This window comes from Orcinus orca, chromosome 2, assembly GCF_937001465.1.
Source record: "Orcinus orca chromosome 2, mOrcOrc1.1, whole genome shotgun sequence".
NCBI lineage: Eukaryota > Metazoa > Chordata > Mammalia > Artiodactyla > Delphinidae > Orcinus > Orcinus orca.
The window spans coordinates 84134079-84150731 of NC_064560.1; the positions used below are offsets into that span (position 1 = coordinate 84134079).

The window sequence follows — 16653 nt, forward strand, 5'->3', positions numbered from 1 at the left end:
CTGACGAGTTTTGTCCCCTGATCACAACCCCACGACCCAAGCTCTTGGTATGTTTTGCCACTCTGACCTCAGAAGGTGGAGATCCTGGGATGCCTGAGGGAAAGGGCCCCCGGCCTCACGCACTCACTGGGCTCACTATCCAGGTGGGGACACTGAGGTCACTGGGGGTAAACGGCAGCCTCAGGACTCCCATCCTGGTTCTGCACTTTTTTTTTCCCCGCCCTCCGGCTGCCAAATGGCTTCCCTTCTCTCAGTGCCCCACCCAGCCAACAGAGGAGGGGCCCCTGCAGATGGGAGTCAGGCAAACCCCAAGCCCCCTCTCACATCCAGGAAGGTAGCAGGAAGTGGCAGAGCCTCAGGGAACCACCCTGTGCTGGGCTCCTCTGTCCTCGGAAAGCCCCAACTCCTGGCTAATTTTGGACATCTCAGGCTGAACAACTGAAGAGATTTTCCAGATCCTCCCTGGCGTTATGGGGCCACGGGGATGCGCTGCCCCCTCCCTTCCCGGGGCAGCTGAGGCCTCCCGGCCAACAGCACTACAGTGTGATACTAGGGGGAGAGTGTGCCTCTGAATCCAGACAGGACCCTGGGTGAGGACCAAGGTGGCGGCACGGGGAGATGACCTGCCCACCCAGGCCTGAAATCCCACCACTGGTGACTCATCCTTTTGGGTAAAGCACTGCCCTCAAACACAAGACTAGGCAAGGGTGGGGAGTCACCCCTAGAGGTGATGGCTCTGGGTTCATATCCTGGCTCTCAGTACTACCAGCTGTGAGCTTCAGATTCCCACATAAGCTGTGGGATTATGGGAATGATAATATGTCAGTCACCTGACTGTTACCACTAATATCCTGACATCCTTGCCATGTCCCCCAGGATGTCCCACAAGCCCCTCACCCCCCCATCTTCCTCCAAGCCTGCTCCTCCTCCTATGCTCCTGCCTCTGTGAATGTCTCCACCGTCAACCCAGCAGTGCAGGCCAGAAACGTGGGAGCCCTTGTAACGCCTCGTGACTCCTCCCGCACTCCCTCCCCCATCCCACCCAGCACAGTCCTAAAAGTGTCTCCAGTCCAAACTCGTCTCTGCACCTCCGTCCAGGCCAAGCCTACCACTGCCTGCTGGAACGCCACCCTTTGTCCTTATGCCTCTCCACTCTGTTTCTCACGTGGCCGCCAGGGCAGTATTAGTGAACCCTAAATTAGATTAGGTTCCCTTCCCTCCTTAAAACCCTCCGGCAACTTCCTCCTTCTCTTAGAGCAAAACCCACCCACCCTCCTCACCATGGTCCACAGACTCTGCCTGACCCACCCCCACCGGCTTTGTTCCCCTCACCCCACAAGCTTCCTTCCAGCTCCTCAAAACACCAAGGTTCCCCCAGGCATGGAATGCTCTTCCCCACTCCTTGCACACAGCTCCCGCCCCCTCATCCATCTGATTATGGGATGAGACACCTCCTAAGGAAGCCCTCCCAGACTGCCCCGTCTCAGCGGGCCTGGAGCCTTCCCCACCTCCGCATTCTCTGTTATTCCCTTGTACCACTTGTCACAGTTTGCAATTATACCTCTATTTGTTTGTTTACTTGTTTATTGTCTGTCCCCGTCCCCACCCTAACAAAAGCTGTGAGCTTCACAAGGGAAGGGGCCAGAGCTGCCTTGTTCAGCCCTGGATCCCCAGTGCCTCGACATTGTAGAGGCTCAGTAAACAGGAATGCCCCCTGAGGTTCATCACCCAGGAGCCGATCAGAGAGTCCACTGGCTTCCACAGCCAGTTCCAAAAGCCATATCTGGAGTCTCAGAGGAGGCCTTGGCAAGCACAGACACCCAGAAAGGTACGATGCTGCCTCCCTGGCTGGTGCCCACAGCCTCAGCTGTGCCAAGGTACCATGCAGATCCCCTGTAGGGGACAGTGCAGCGAGGGACGGAGCAGGGCAGGACCTCAGCAGCTGCTGAGACTGTGCCAGGGGCTGGCTCACAGCAAACCATCTCAGCGGGAGGCAGGCAGTGGGCAGGCATGTGGGGAGGAATAAGATGTGCCCACACATCCTGATGCTCCAGAAAGGACAGCGAGACAGAGAGAGAAAGACAAAAAAAAATCCAAGCTTGCCCCTCTGATTGTTACTTCTCAGTACTGGGCTCTGGTAAGCCCCTGAGCCTGGCCCTACCCACAGCAGCCTCGGCCCGTCAGCCCTTTGTGGCTGACCCCTGCTGCACCCAGGCTCAGGACAACTTGACCTGGGTTGTGGATGCGGGGGCGGGGAGGGGAGTGGCCGGCTATGACTGGGTCTCACACACGGGGTTCCTGGAACTCAAATCATGGAATTGAACGGCTAGAGGCGCTGGCAGGGCAGGGAATCAAACAGCATCTGTCCCCTGGCATCTGGGGTCCAGGCATCTCCCAAGCTGACCCCTTCAACATCCTCCCACACTGATCTTCCCCAAAATTCAGATTCCCGTATTCCTGCCAGCAGACCATGGACGTCCAGTCACACCTTTGCATCTTCCTCTGCCTGGAAAGCCCTTCCTCATATCTCTATCCAGATTTCGATCTGATCAAGTCCCACTTCTTGCAGGAAGCATTCTTGGACTCCCCAGCCCCAGGGAGCTCCCAGGGAGCAGTACTCTGTTCCCATCATTGTTTCTGCAGGTGGAGGTCAGCACAGCTGGGAGACGGGATGGAGACCTGGTGAGTATAGTTGGAGTGCTGGCAGCAAACCAAGGCCATGTGTGTGGTGAGCGTCCAGCACCTCCTGCTCCTTTGCTAGTCGTGTTCTTCTGAAAGGAGGGTGGAGGTTGGGGGGAGACACCCTCCACCCTCAGATGAGCCTCAGTCTTAGAGCCAGGCGGGATCCCTGCCCCTAAGATTCGCTGGCCTGATGAACAAGATCTAGCCACGAGGGCCAACCCTCCTATTATCCAATCATTGAGCAAATCTGCACCAGGCACCTGGCGCTGCTTGGGCACTGGGGGTACCAGAGTGAATAAGCCCGGCACGGTTCCCTGCTTGACTACTGGGAGAGAGGACCGCACAGATAACATTCCTTCAAGCTTGCCTGCTCAGGGCCCCCCAGGTCTGGGCGGTGCACAGGTGAGGGGAGGGAAAGCTTTGTGGTGGCTGTCCAGGGTGCTGAGACGGCTCACAGTAGGGCCACCTAGACCAGACTGGGAGGGCTCAGGGATCCTGGAGACAGATGTCCTGGAGGAAGCATGTCTGTGCTGAGATGCAGAGTGGGCCAGAGGCTACGGGAGAGGTGTGGTGGCAGGGAGGGTCTCGGGCACCTGGCACTAAACCCCAGGAGCCCTGTCCTCCCACTCAGGGGCCTCCTCACCCAGACTCCACCCCCAGCTGCTGACCACCTGGCCTGTGGGGGGAGGGAACTTGGTGTCTCCTCATAGCTGTCCTAACACTGATACAGCAGCCCCCTCCCAAGAGAGCCACTTTGCCAGGCTCCATGGACGTCACTGACATTTCCACATGCCGCCATCTCCTGGCTGTGGCCCATCTAACTAGTCAGTGGGGGCTAAGGCAGTCCCTGGAGCCTATCACAAAGCCGAGAATTGAAAAGTTCAGGATGGCCAAAAGGCTCCATGGGGGGGGGGGGTATCTCCAGTGAGGGGCACCCTGATGCCCTCTCTTCCCTCCCACTGCAACTCCCCCAATATGCTGGTGACCTCAGGGGAGGGTGAGGCTTAAGGAGTGGCCCGGGCTGTGCCCACAGCTCTGGCCTGGGCACGACTAGGAGGGGAACCAAGAAAAGGGAAGTAATCATCCCTGCAACCAGCCCCAAACACACACACACACACCCCTGGGCTGGGGAGGGCGGACAGTGTATGAGGGAGGAGAGCCACACCCACCCAGGGCCACTGAGGGATGCTGGGGAGCCATTCCTCAAGTCACCAGAGTGGCCACTCGGTCCAGCATTAAGCAGAGAGGAGAGGGAAAGAAGCCCCCACGGCCAGTCTCTTCTGGGAAAGGAAGCAGTGTGGACTCACTGCCCACTACGCGCCAACACCAGGTGTTCCACGTGGGCAGCCATAGCCCATCTCACTACACCCTTGAAGCAGAAACGATCCTGACCATTCTGCAGGTGAGGAAGTTCACCTCAGAAATATCACATGACTTGCCCACGGTCACACAGCCAGGAAGAGAGGGGCTTAAAATCAGGTCAGCACCGGGGCAGCAAGGGGTTTTAGCCAGACACGAAAGAAATCCTCCGAAAGGTAGGAAAAAACTTGATGATTCCAGGAAGGCTGGAGTCCCTTCTCAGAAGGCTGCTGGGGAAGACTGGGTAAGAGGCTGAGGGCAGGGACTGGACCTATTGACCCCCAGGGTCCCGCCCCACCGTGATTTTCTTTGACAACTGGGCAAGCCGCACATACCTCCTGGAGGATGGGCTCAGGAAGAGCTAGGCAGCCCCTGAAAATGGCTGGGGGAGGCTCTGACCATCGGAGCATAGGCCCCCATCCAAGGCCGCCACCCCCAGCCCTGGCCACTCTGCAGCTCTGCTCTCTCTATGGGAGGCTCTGACCTCCTGAGGCCACCAACAGTGACAAGGGTGCCCAGATCCCAGAAGAAAAGGGACTGGAGAGGATTAAATGGGGGAGAGGAGGAGCTCAACCCTAGTGGCCAAACCAGCAAGTGGTAAACCCTCTGGAGGTTTGGACAGTGCTGGGCACCAGCTCATCCAGAACCTCCTTCTTGTGCAAGATAATTACAGTTCTTCCTGTGTAATGAGATGGTTTTTAAAGGCCATTCAAAAGAAATTTCCTATAATGAGGTGAAGGGGTTTAAAGTATTATACATCAAGGCAGCTGGTAATTGGTGGGACCTGGGCTGAGTCCTGGAGTGGAGTGATGGGAGTTCCATGTCTAAAGGCAAGAAGATGAAGAACCTAGGGGCAGGACAGGAATAAAGATGCAGTCATAGAGAATGGTCTTGAGGACACGGGGAGGGGGAAGGGTAAGCTGTGACAAAGTGAGAGAGTGGCATGGACATATATGCACTACCAAACGTAAAATAGATAGCTAGTGGGAAGCAGCCGCATAGCACAGGGAGATCAGCTCGCTGCTTTGTGACCACCTAGAGGGGTGGGATAGGGAGGTGGGAGGGAGACGCAAGAGGGAGGGGATATGGGGATATATGTATACGCATAGCTGATTCACTTTGTTATAAAGCAGAAACTAACCCACAGTTGTAAAGCAATTATACTGCAATAAAGATGTTAAAAAATTAAATAAATGAAGGCAAGAAGAGCAGGAGGAGGGATGCCAGAACCTGGGAGGTAAGACGGACACTCTGCCAGAAATGTTCCTGCAACAGCAAAAGGTATCCCGGAAGAGCAGACAAGGGCATGGGAGGCTGACAGAGCTGGGGCTGGGCAGGGGATAATTTCTGGGGGTGGGGTCACAGGGGTGGTGTCAGGAGAAGGAAAATAAATGTACTGGTTGAATTGTGTCCCCAAAATTCATGTCCACCTGGAACCTCAGGATGTGACTTTATTTGGAAACAGGGTAATTAGCAATTGCAGACATAATTAGTTAAGATGAGGTCATACTGAATTAGGGTGAGTTCTGATCCAGTGACTGGTGTCTTTATAAGAAGAGGGAAATTTGGACATAGACACACAAACATGAAAGAATGCCCCGTGAAGAGGGAGGTAGAGATTGGAATGATGAATCTACAAGCCAAGCAATGCCAAACAACCACCAAAAGCTGGGAGAGGCAAGAAATGTGCATCCCCAGAACCTTCAGAGACAGCATAGCCCTGCCAACAGCTTGACTTCAGACTTCTAGCCTCTAGAACTGAGAAGACAAGTTTCTGTCGTTTTAATCTACTAGGTGTGTGGTAATTTGTTACGGCAGCCCTAGGCAATTAATACAATGACCATTCTAACAACTGCAACTATCCAGCAATTAAAAAGGCAGCCTCGGGGGGCTTCCCTGGTGGCACAGTGGTTGAGAATATGCCTGCCAATGCAGGGGACACGGGTTCGAGCCCTGGTCTGGGAAGATCCCACATGCCGCAGAGCAACTGGGCCCGTGAGCCACAACTCCTGAGCCTGCGCGTCTGGAGCCTGTGCTCCGCAACAAGAGAGGTCGCAATAGTGAGAGGCCCGCGCGCCGCGATGAAGAGTGGCCCCCACTTGCCACAACTAGAGAAAGCCCTCGCACAGAAACGAAGACCCAACACAGCCATAAATAAATAAATAAATAAAATTTAAAAAAAAAAAAAAGGCAGCCTCGGGCTTCCCTGGTGGCGCAGTGGTTGAGAGTCCGCCTGCCGATGCGGGGGGCGCGGGTTCGTGCCCCGGTCCAGGAGGATCCCGCGTGCCACGGAGCGGCTGGGCCCGTGAGCCATGGCCTCTGAGCCTGCGCGTCCGGAGCCTGTGCTCCGTGGCGGGAGAGGCCACAGCAGTGAGAGGCCCTGAAAAGTGGTGAGCACCTCATCTCTGGAGGTGTGCAAGCAAATCTGGGAGTGTCCCCATTCCTCCCCACCCCGTACTCTGAACAGATGCCAGGGCAGGTTCACACTTAGTCCCCCATCTGACCTTACTGTATGCAGTCCAGAGAACTGGATAGGAAAGAGTTATCATTCCCATCCCACAGATTTGGAAACTGAGGCCCAGAGAAGGCAAATAACCTGTTCAAGAGCACAAGGTAGCCAGTCAGTGCCGACCACAGGCCTGGAATCCTGGAATCCTGAATGCCAGTCCTGGCTTTTTTCAGGTTCATGACCCCGAGTCTTCCTTCTGTGCCTCCCCTGTCTCTAGACTCAACTGTAGTTCAACACCCTGAAAGGCAGAGAAAGATCCACAGTCTCCCTGAACCCAGATGTTCCAGACTGAAAGTGACGTCACTGCTGAAAGGCTTGCCCAACTCTAAACGGAAACTTCTCAGCAGCACTGTTGGCCATTGCATCCTGGTGCCATCACCAGACTCTCACACAGCATTCAGCTAAGAGAGGGAGGTGCCGAGACCCTCACTGAGCACCTACTCTGTCAGTGCAAAGCCCTTGGCACAGGGTGGGGTGGGGCTGAAAACCAGGGAAGGCAGGTTACTGAATCTCCTTGGGGACCCAGAGTCCATGCAGATGAGACCACCCAGCAAGACCAAGTGTGACCTCTGGCTGGACGTCCTAGGTCCTCTTCTGGGGCCTCCGGAGGAGGAGCTGGACCTGGAAGTTGAAGGATGGGAGGCGACAGTATGGCCTTCTCCAGCTCCTTCCGGGCCCTGAGCCCCGGTGGACTGCACCGCACCCCAACCTGCAGCTGGCACGTGGCTCCGTCTACCCCAGGAGGAGCAGCGTGGAGGCCCCCAGCTCTGGCACCAAACGGAGCATGAGCGCAGCCAAGCTCACCAGCCAGGGCAGCCAGCTCTTAATGCTGGTTAGTTGGCCGCAGAGCAGAGCCGAGGGACGGGAGGAGCGGGCTTTGAAGTCACCTGGTGTGAATCGTCCTGCGGGAACAATGGGCCACCAGCCGGTGGAGAGTCTCGGCTCTTTCTAATTAGGTGCCTCTTTGAACACGGAGGCATCAGATTAATGAGGTTTACAGAGCTCAGTTTCATGGCGTGGCCGGCTGCCTCTGTTCTCTGATCGCAGTTTGATGCCAAAACCTTGTTCTCTAAATCAAAGTTTCTCCCGAAACTCTGCTTTCTGACGTGCCTTGGGTTTCTGCTGGGTGTCTAAAAGCCTTCACCTCCATCCCATCACTCCCAGTGCCAGCATTTGTTTCGCTGAAGAAGACTTCACAGGGCTGTGACACCTCACACAGCCCGCCCGGGAGAGGCAAGGGGCGGCTGGGGTAGCCCCATTTTGCAGAGCTTGCTGGCCCAGTGCACCCCGGGGCCAATAGCCCCCCTCCAGCCTGCAGGCCCCTCCGCTTCAGCTCTTGGCGGCTTCAGGCATGCTGGGCCATAGAGAATCCACTGGCCAATCTCCCACTGTTGGCATCTGTTCACAAGCCTTAGGGACAACTGGTTCACCAGTCTTGGAGAAGATTGAGACATCGCAGGAGCCAGCCAGCCTGCAAGGCCTCGCCCTCCCACCTCTTCTGCTCTAGCGGAAGCCTCCTCCCCTCCCCCGCTCTGGGCCTTTGCTAGTACAGCTCCCCTCTCCTCGCCCCCCCACCCCCAAATGCCCCTCTCTGTAAACTCACACGACCCTTCAAAACCCAGCTACACCCTTGCTCCTCCTTCGCCACCACAGTCACCAGACTTCTTTCGCCCTCCGAGATCTCCCAGCCCCATATCCCTGTCACCTTGAGCAACTGTTCCTTGCCTTGTATTCCATTGTTTAATGCTACTACCTTGTCTCATTATTTTGTCCTGTCTCCCCTGTGAGACTGTGGCACAGGGACAGGAACAGTGTCTGTGTCAACTCTGTGTCCCCCACAGTAAAGACTGGCTGATAATAAAGATTCTACCCTCCCTTGGCACTCTGGGATACATAGAGAGGAAAGATAACATCCTGCCCTCAGCTTCCCCATCTGCCAAATGGGAACGAGACCCTCATCCTGCTTGCTTCCTGGGGCTGCTGGAGCGTCCAGGATGACCCTGACAGAAGCATGTGTTTGGGGGAAGTGGGGCAGTGCAGTGGGTGGGGTACCCACAGAGCAGGGCGGTGGGCTCTGGCAGGGAAGCTGGGAACCACTGGGGCTTGGACAAGTCAATGTCTCTCTCTGAGCCTCAGTTTCCCTATATGTAAATAGGGTTGGCTCCAGGACTCACAGAACGTGTGCATTAACTCACTCAATCCTCGTGCCCACCTCTGGAGCAGACACTGTTACTAGCTCCATTTCACAAATGAAGAAAGGCCCAGAAAGGTTTAGAAAACAGCTTATAGGTGTCTGGAAGCAGGACTCAAACCCAGCAATGTGCTCGCTCCTGAATCTACCTTCTTCACCACGCCACTGACTTTCAGGTGGGCCCTGGCTAAGCTTCCACAGAGCCTATCATTTATGAAGCTTGTTTAACCTCTCTGGGCCTCTATTTTCCCATCTGAGGGGTGGGTGCACAGTGACACTCTGTAGATGGTTTCTGCTAGGCCAGGCAAGGCTGGCGTGCTCCCTGCTCCTCTGAGTCCCTTCCAGACCTCAGCTCCAAACCTCTCCCACCTAGAATTTTCCTGCCCTTTGGATGCCTACCCCATCGGGCTGTGCCTCGCCCATCTCTTCCTTCCAACTTCCTGGCCACCCCTCCTCACCCACCGAAGGCTCCCATCTCCCTCCGAGTCTCAGCGCTTGTCATCCTCTTGGTGACTTCACCACGCTAGGGAAGACCAACTCTGGGGCTCTCCGTTCCCTCACCTCCTGCCTCCAGTGACTTTTGGCTTCCATGCCCTCCAGCTTCCATCCCAGGCTGTAGCCTGGCCCTTGTCTCCACCACAGCTTCTGACCAAGCCTCCCAGCCCAGCCCACCTGTGCCTCTGCTTGGCTCTCTGCCACCACTGAGACCTTCACACCTCCCTCTCTCCCTCACTGCTCTTCCATCCTCACACTCTTTGCCTAGCTTGGGTTCCACGGTCCATCAGTATAATAAATCCTTCAAGCACATTGCCCCCCTCTCTCCCTTGGCCACACTTTCATGAAACCCATGTCTGGAGGAACCCAGTTAGCACTCTCTTGACACGTATAGCTGGAAAGTCAAATGTGATTGGAAAAAATGAGCCCACCATGCAGGCTGTGCCCTCCGTGAGCTCAAAATCTCAGAATTTGAGTGGTCCCAGGACTGCCCAGCAGTCCCAGCTTGTGTCACGGGCTGGCTCGCTTTCCTGCTCTCCAAGATGGCAATGTCTCCCCTACCGCACTTACCTCATACCTCCCATCTCTGTCTGACCCGTCACTCTCAACTGAGCCCTCCCTTCATTCTCCCTGAGGAAGCAGAAGCCGGCAGATGTGAACTCCCTCAACTGCCTATGGCAGATTCCAGAAGCCCACCTGCTTCTGCCTGCATCCCCTCTTCCTGCCTGAGGAGGGGTCACGCTGCCTGTCGAAGGTTGGTTGCTCCACTTGGACTCTGAACCGATCACCTCTGGTCCCAAGAATTTGGTTCCCACCACGGTGCTGTCTCTTGACATCACCCATCTTGCCCTCTACTGGATCCATCATCCCCACCCCCAGCAGCAATCATGTTCTGGTATCTCTCGTCCTTTTAAAACTCCTTCCTTAATTATGCTGAGTTTAAAAAAACTCAATCTCAGAAGGTTCTATACTATATGATTCCATTTATATAACACTCACAAAATCACAAAACCACAGAGATGGCGGATAAAGTAGTGGTAGCTGCGGGGGAGGGACGGTGGGGGAGGGGAGGGGTATGCGGTAGCACAGGGAACCTCGTGCTTATGGAACAGTCTGTCTTAACTGTGGTGGTGGTGGTTACAAAGCTACGCATGCAATACAATTACACAGTACTGATGCACACGCACACACACGCACACGCGCGCACACACACACACACACACACAACTGGGAAATCTGAATAAGGTCTGTGGCTTGTACCAATGTCAGTGACCTGGTTTGATATTTGATGTGTATTACAGTTATACAGAACATCACCGCTGAGGGCAGCTAGGTAGAGGGTGTCCGGGACTTACACATTCTTTGGATTTTCCTGTGACTCTCCCCCTTCCAGCCCCCACTCCATCCACTTCTCTTCCCCTCTTCACAAAATTTCTAGGAAGAGTCAACTACACCCTTTCTCCCTTCTCTCTCCACCCATTACCCTCAGCCCACTTGAAGCTGGATTCGTTCATCCCTTCACAACACTTCTCTCATCCAAGCCTGCCATGGCCTCCTTGTTGTCAAAGGAAATGGCGGTGTCTATGTCTCCATCTTACCCACCCTCGCAGCATCCTCGACCATGGCCGACTTTGCCCTTCTGTCTGGAAGCCTCTCTTGGCTTCTGAGTTGCCACACCATCCTGGTGTGGAGCTTTCCTTGTTCTCCCTGGATATGCCCCGTCAGCCTCCTGTGCTGGCTCTTTCACCTCCATCAACTCTCCACGTTGGTGAGCCCAGGGCCCAAGCCTGGGTCCTCTCTCTCCACCATCCACATCTCTTCCTGGGCGATCAGCACTTATGTCGATAAACACCACCTACAGCTTCTGGTTCCTGCATCTCCATCCCCTACTCAACTTTCTCCCTGAGCTCCAGCCTTATGAACCCAACCATCAGTGGACATTTCTGCTCCAGGAGGCGGTCAGAACCAAACTCCTCTCTGAATCCCAATCTCAAACCTCATCTGGTCCTCCGCATCTCAGAAAATAGCCACAGCGGCTGAAGTCAGAAATCAAGGCGTCCTCCTTGCTTCCTTCATGTCTTTCCCCCAACTCCCAGTTCTGCCTCCACAATGGGTCTGGAATCATCTACCTCTCCCCATCCCCGTGGCTACCATTTTGGCCCAAGCTTCCATCACTTCTGCCTTACCCTGTTTCCCCTCTTGGTCCCTCCTACAGCAGCCAGAGAACTCTTTTTAAATCCTAAATCACATCAGTCACTCCCCGGCTTAACCCATCGAGAGCTAGCTGGACGTTGCCCCTTGGAAAACATCTCAGCTCCTCCCCACAGCCCCAGAGTGCCATGCAAATGCCCTCATGTGAGGCCACCTCCCTCCCACCACACAGTCTCCTCTTCCCAGCTCAGGGCCCTCTCACAGGTGCTCCCTCACCTGAGAGGGAGCTGGGCCTCATCTCACAGGTGACCCCATTCATCCCATCACTGCACCATTAGCAATTTCGAATCTCCTGTTTGCCTTTATTTTGTTTGTCTTCCTCACCCACCAGCCAGAGGGAGTTTGCACGTCAGTGCCTGGTGCCTAGGTGCTCAGTAATGCTTGTTGAGTGAACGGACAAGAGCGCCCTGGTCTCCTCCCCCAGCAGCATCCTCTCTCCCCTGACGAGGCAGGCTCGTCTGCACATGGGGGAGGGTGCACGTGTCTATAAATATCCACATACTCCACTCTCCCCAAAACAGTAACTGTTACCCAGATGACTCGATGACATGATAATTTCCCCACGTCCTGCTGGGAGCTGCTTCCAGCAGTAAAAGTTTGCTGTTTTATGGCCCCAAGAAGACATCAGCTGTAATGTGCTAAAATTATAACCTAGTAGAATCATCTGTTTAAATACTCTGGAAACCAAATACTCGGGGCTGAGCACTATTCTGGATTGTCCTGGATGCCAATGGTGGACCTGGTTGTGTGGAACACTGAACGCCCGGGACTGGGCACCAGCCTATTCTATAGGGTGACCGTGGTCACAGGTGGAACGCGGCGGTGCCGTGCATCACGTCCGGCACACTGCAGGCACTCAATATAGCGCAATTTCCATTCCTTTCACACGTCAGTCGGGCCCACTCAGCATGGGCCCGTTGGGCAGGGCATGGCCGAGGGGGTGTGCGGTGTATAAGGGATGAGTTATAGCAACTGGATTTTAGCTGAGCCTGAATATCACGGTTAGAGTGCAACCATGTGAAAATGACATGAACTGTCCTGAAAGGTAGTGAACTCCTGTCAGTAGAGGTGTCCAGCAGAGCAGGACACTGCAGGGGAAGGGTTTGGACCGGCTGCCCTTCTCCAGCCTTGCAGCACTGGGACTTGAGCCACGAGTGGAGGAGAGCTTCAGGGTCAAACAGACACGCATTCAAATCCCACCTTTGCTACAGACAGCTTGGGTGACCCTGGGCAAGTCACAACTCAGTGCTCAGATGTAGTTTCCTCATCTCCACAGAGAGGTAACATATACAAGATGTCTGCATGTAGTAGGTGCCTACTAAATGTTTGTCCTTCCCCTCCCTGCTTCCCTCTGAATCAATGTAAGCACAACCATCTGGGCCTTGGGACTCTCCAAATATTCTTCCTGCCCTTGCAGGTCCACCCTCCTATCTACCTGAACCCTAGTATTGGCACCACCTCCGCCAAGAAGCCTCCCCAGGCTGCTCTGATAGACGCTGAGCTCCTCCTCACTTGCAAGCTGTGTTGCACACCAGATGTTGGAGGCTGGTGGGTCTGGGCACATGTGCCTACTGCATCTCTGGTCTCTCATGGTTTGGGGAGGGGAGCTTGCTCTGTGTGCGTGTGTCTTAAACAATGACGACAGTAAACATTTACATTGCACTTACTACGTACCAGGCACTTTACAGGCAACTAACTCACTAATGTGTACAACAAAATTATGAGGGAAGCACTATTTTATCTCTATTTTACAGATGGGGTAACTGAGGCTCAGAGAGGTTAAGTGACTTATCCAAGGTCACACAGCAGTAAATGGCAAAGCCAGAATTACACCCAGGCGGTGTGACCCCCAGAGTCTGTGCTCCTAACCTCGACCAGCACCATTCAGCCTCTCAATGCAGACGTGGTTCCCCGTGTGAGCTCTTTCACAAGTCCTGCAGAGGGTCAGAAGTCATCTTAGGTGAACAGCGGTGGTGCTTCATGACCCTGGAGGCCAAGACACTTGCATAAACACTCACACACAAACGTATATACAGATGCAGGCATTAGTGAACATGCAGACTCATGCACAGAAAAGGAATGAAGAGCCATCACTACCAGTCCCTCTGCCCGAGAGGCTCTCACCTCTCCCCTCCCCAAGCCACCATGGGCAGGGGAGTAACAGGGGGAATCTCAGGCACTGCCCACCTCTGCTGTCAAGTCTATCCTAGATGTTAAAAATCAAATCCTCATCTGCCCATGTGGTGAGATCCATTTCTTATATAGGTGGTGACCTGGAAGCTCAGAGAGGCTCCTGTTAGGTCACACGGCAAGTCAGGACAAAACTGGGCCAGTGCCCAGACCTAGGAAGCTCTCAACAAACGCCTTCTCACACCATCCCAGGGTCTCCTCAACAATCTCCAATTCCAGGCATCTCCTCTATTCCTGCTTGCTTTGAGCAGGACAGAAATAAAGGACAGAGATGAAGAGAAGACAAGAAGAGAAAGAGGGGAAACAGAGGCAAGAAGGAGAGAGACTTGGGAGAAGAGAGGAGAGGAGGGGAGCAGCGGGAAACACTGAGCAGTGAGCTGCAGGGAGCCCGGCTCAGCTCACCAGCCCCCCTCGCCCGCCTGAAGCTGCCCGCCTCCGAGAGGAATACAGCGAGGCGGGGGTTAACTCTCTGCCGTGGAGCAGAAAATGAGGTTCCAGTTATTAGTTGATTTATTGCTCTGTCCTCACTCTGCGCTCAGGTCCTGGAAGGAAATGTTCCACTCAAAAGCATTAAGCGTCTTCAAAGAGCAGAGGCATTAAAAATTGAAATCATAAAATAGACACGTAAATACAGTGGAGGTGAGAGGGGGGCAGCCTTCTAGGCAGGCTGAGGTAGGGGCGGCAGGTCCAGGTCCAAGCAGGCCTGTGGGGCCGCCACACGCATGCAGGGGCCACCACACGCATGCAGGAGCCGCCACACACATGCAGGAGCCGCCACACGCATGCAGGGGCCGCCACACGCATGCAGGGGCCGCCACACGCATGCAGGGGCCGCCACACGCATGCAGGAGCCAACTGTGTCTGCTGAGGCGAGGGGGCGGTCCTGCCCAAAAGGGGAGCACGGGCATTGCTCACAGTGCCTGAAACCCCTCCATCAGCACACCGTGTCTTAGGGGTCGGAATTGTCCCATCTTTGAAAACACATTCCCTCTTGGTAGAGGGACAGCCCCGGGGCCTGTCAGATAATGGGAGGAGAGAGAAGGGAGGGGAGGCAGACAGACTGCAAGGGCTGAGTTGACCCCACCTTAGCCAGAGTGCTGGTGGGAAGAGGAAGAGGCAGCCCTGGGAACCTAGGGCAAGCGCAGCTTCTTCTGTGCCAGGGCCCAGGTTGCTCTGTGCGAAGGGAGCCCCGGCAGACAGGCACCTAGTCCCAGGCCCTCCTCAGTGGTGCTCAGACCCCACTGCACAGCCAGGCTTTGGTTGGGCCATGTGGGGACTGGCCCACCCCCAGCCACGGCTGGGCCTCAGGGGGAGTGGACGAGGAGGGTCCCTGCTCTGCCCTCAGTACATCTGGGCAGTGGAGTCACGGGGCAGGTTATACAGCCCATGCTCTCTCCACACAAGGGCTAGCGGGCCGGACAGCTGCCAGTGGGGTGCAAGGCCCACCTAGAAACCAGCACCCAAGAGGATACTCACTAGCATCCTGAGGGGGCCGGCTCCCAGCACAGTCCACACATACACACAAGCACACACGCACACGCCTATGGGGCAGATCCTGCCTGAGCAGCATCTGTGATCCTGGCCTAGGCAGAGGTGAAGAATCGAGGCTGAGAGACAGTGAGGCCAGGCTCGGAGTCACACAGCACGTCGCTGGAGACCCAGGCCCAGAACTCAGATTTCTGCCATCAAGTCCCCGCTCTCATCCCCTTCCAGCTCAGCTTCACTGGGAGTGGGAAACAGGTGCCATCCCCACCTCCCCCTCTTCCTGCCCTCCCTCCGTGCCTCCCTCACTCCATCTCTCACCCCTGCACAGCAACAACTATCCCACTGTATTAGGGAAAGCCCCCTGCTCCTTACCCCCCAGATAACCCTCCTCCCCCCACTCTCCCCACTCCCACTCACCAAGGCCAGGATGGGGTCATCCCCCAGGCTCACCCCTCAATTCTAGAACCACTCCTGGCCCGGGCACCTCTTTCCCCCATATGTAATTTTTCTTAAATGGGAGCTCGTTAATTATCCCTATGTTTTCCAGAGGAAATAAGGAGCAATTAGAGAAATAAGTGGTTCCTTTTTTTTTTTTTTTTTCCGGTATATGCGGGCTTCTCACCGTCGCGGCCTCTTCCGTTGCGGAGCACAGGCTCAGGACGCGCAGGCTCAGCGGCCATGGCTCACAGGCCTAGCCTCTCCGCGGCATGTGGGATCTTCCCGGACCAGGGCACGAACCCGTGTCTCCTACATCGGCAGGCGGACTCAACCACTGCGCCACCAGGGAAGCCCAATAAGTGGTATTTTTATTCTCCAGCAGACTCAGCAGCACGGTGCCCCATCCCATCCCCGTCCCGATGGCCAGTCCAGCCGCCTGCCAGGTCTGCTCTCTTGCCCTCCCTCCCTACATCCGTCCCCACGTGTATGTGAGCAAAGTGCCTGCCACCAGGCCACCCAGCAGCAGGTCGCCTCTTGGAATCTGCGTGAAGAACCATAAATTGCTGAGAAAGGGCCTCCTTCCCCGCGCAACAGAAGGTTAGAGTGTTAAAGAGAACAGTGAAACTGTTTTTATTAATCAGAACTGCTATAAAGAAAGCATTTTAATTAACATAATTATCCCAATTGAGAAAAGCAGTCCTTACCCCATAGATACTTTTCAGACTAAAGATGCAAGCTGTCACAATCAGTCATAATTAAGTAAAAGCGAGCCACTTTCTTCTTCTCGCGCTCCCTTCCCCTCTCGGGCACCCGCTCCTCCCTAGGTTAGATCTCAAAGTGGAGACAAGGCAGATGTCACACCTTCAACGCACTCATGCTCTCACACCCCGGCTGCCTCTTGAGCTGCATTTCAGAGAGGGTGTGCCCCCCAGGCCAGTGGGCCCTGCACCATGACCTCCTCTCATGCCTGACCTCAGAAGGGCCTCCCCACCTCCTAGGGAAGGAAGGAGACCCATCTCCAAAGGCACCCACCTCACCCCTGCTGGCTGACAAGTCCTAGAGCACTGTCCCTCCCGGACACCTGCAGGGACTT

General features: G+C 55.2%; 1 protein-coding gene across 5 annotated transcripts in view; it reads right to left on the bottom strand.

Moving 5' to 3' along the window:
• LINGO1 (leucine rich repeat and Ig domain containing 1) overlaps positions 1–16653 on the bottom strand; it is a 202079-nt gene that overhangs the window by 95225 nt on the left and 90201 nt on the right. Inside the window, exon 1 of one of the 5 annotated variants that reach the window (XM_049705872.1) lies at positions 13317–13337. The exons of the other annotated variants lie outside the window; for them this stretch is intronic. The gene's annotated coding sequence lies outside the window, so the exon portion shown is untranslated. Of the gene's footprint in view, positions 1–13316; positions 13338–16653 lie in introns of those variants that run through there. 5 annotated transcript variants of the gene reach the window in all.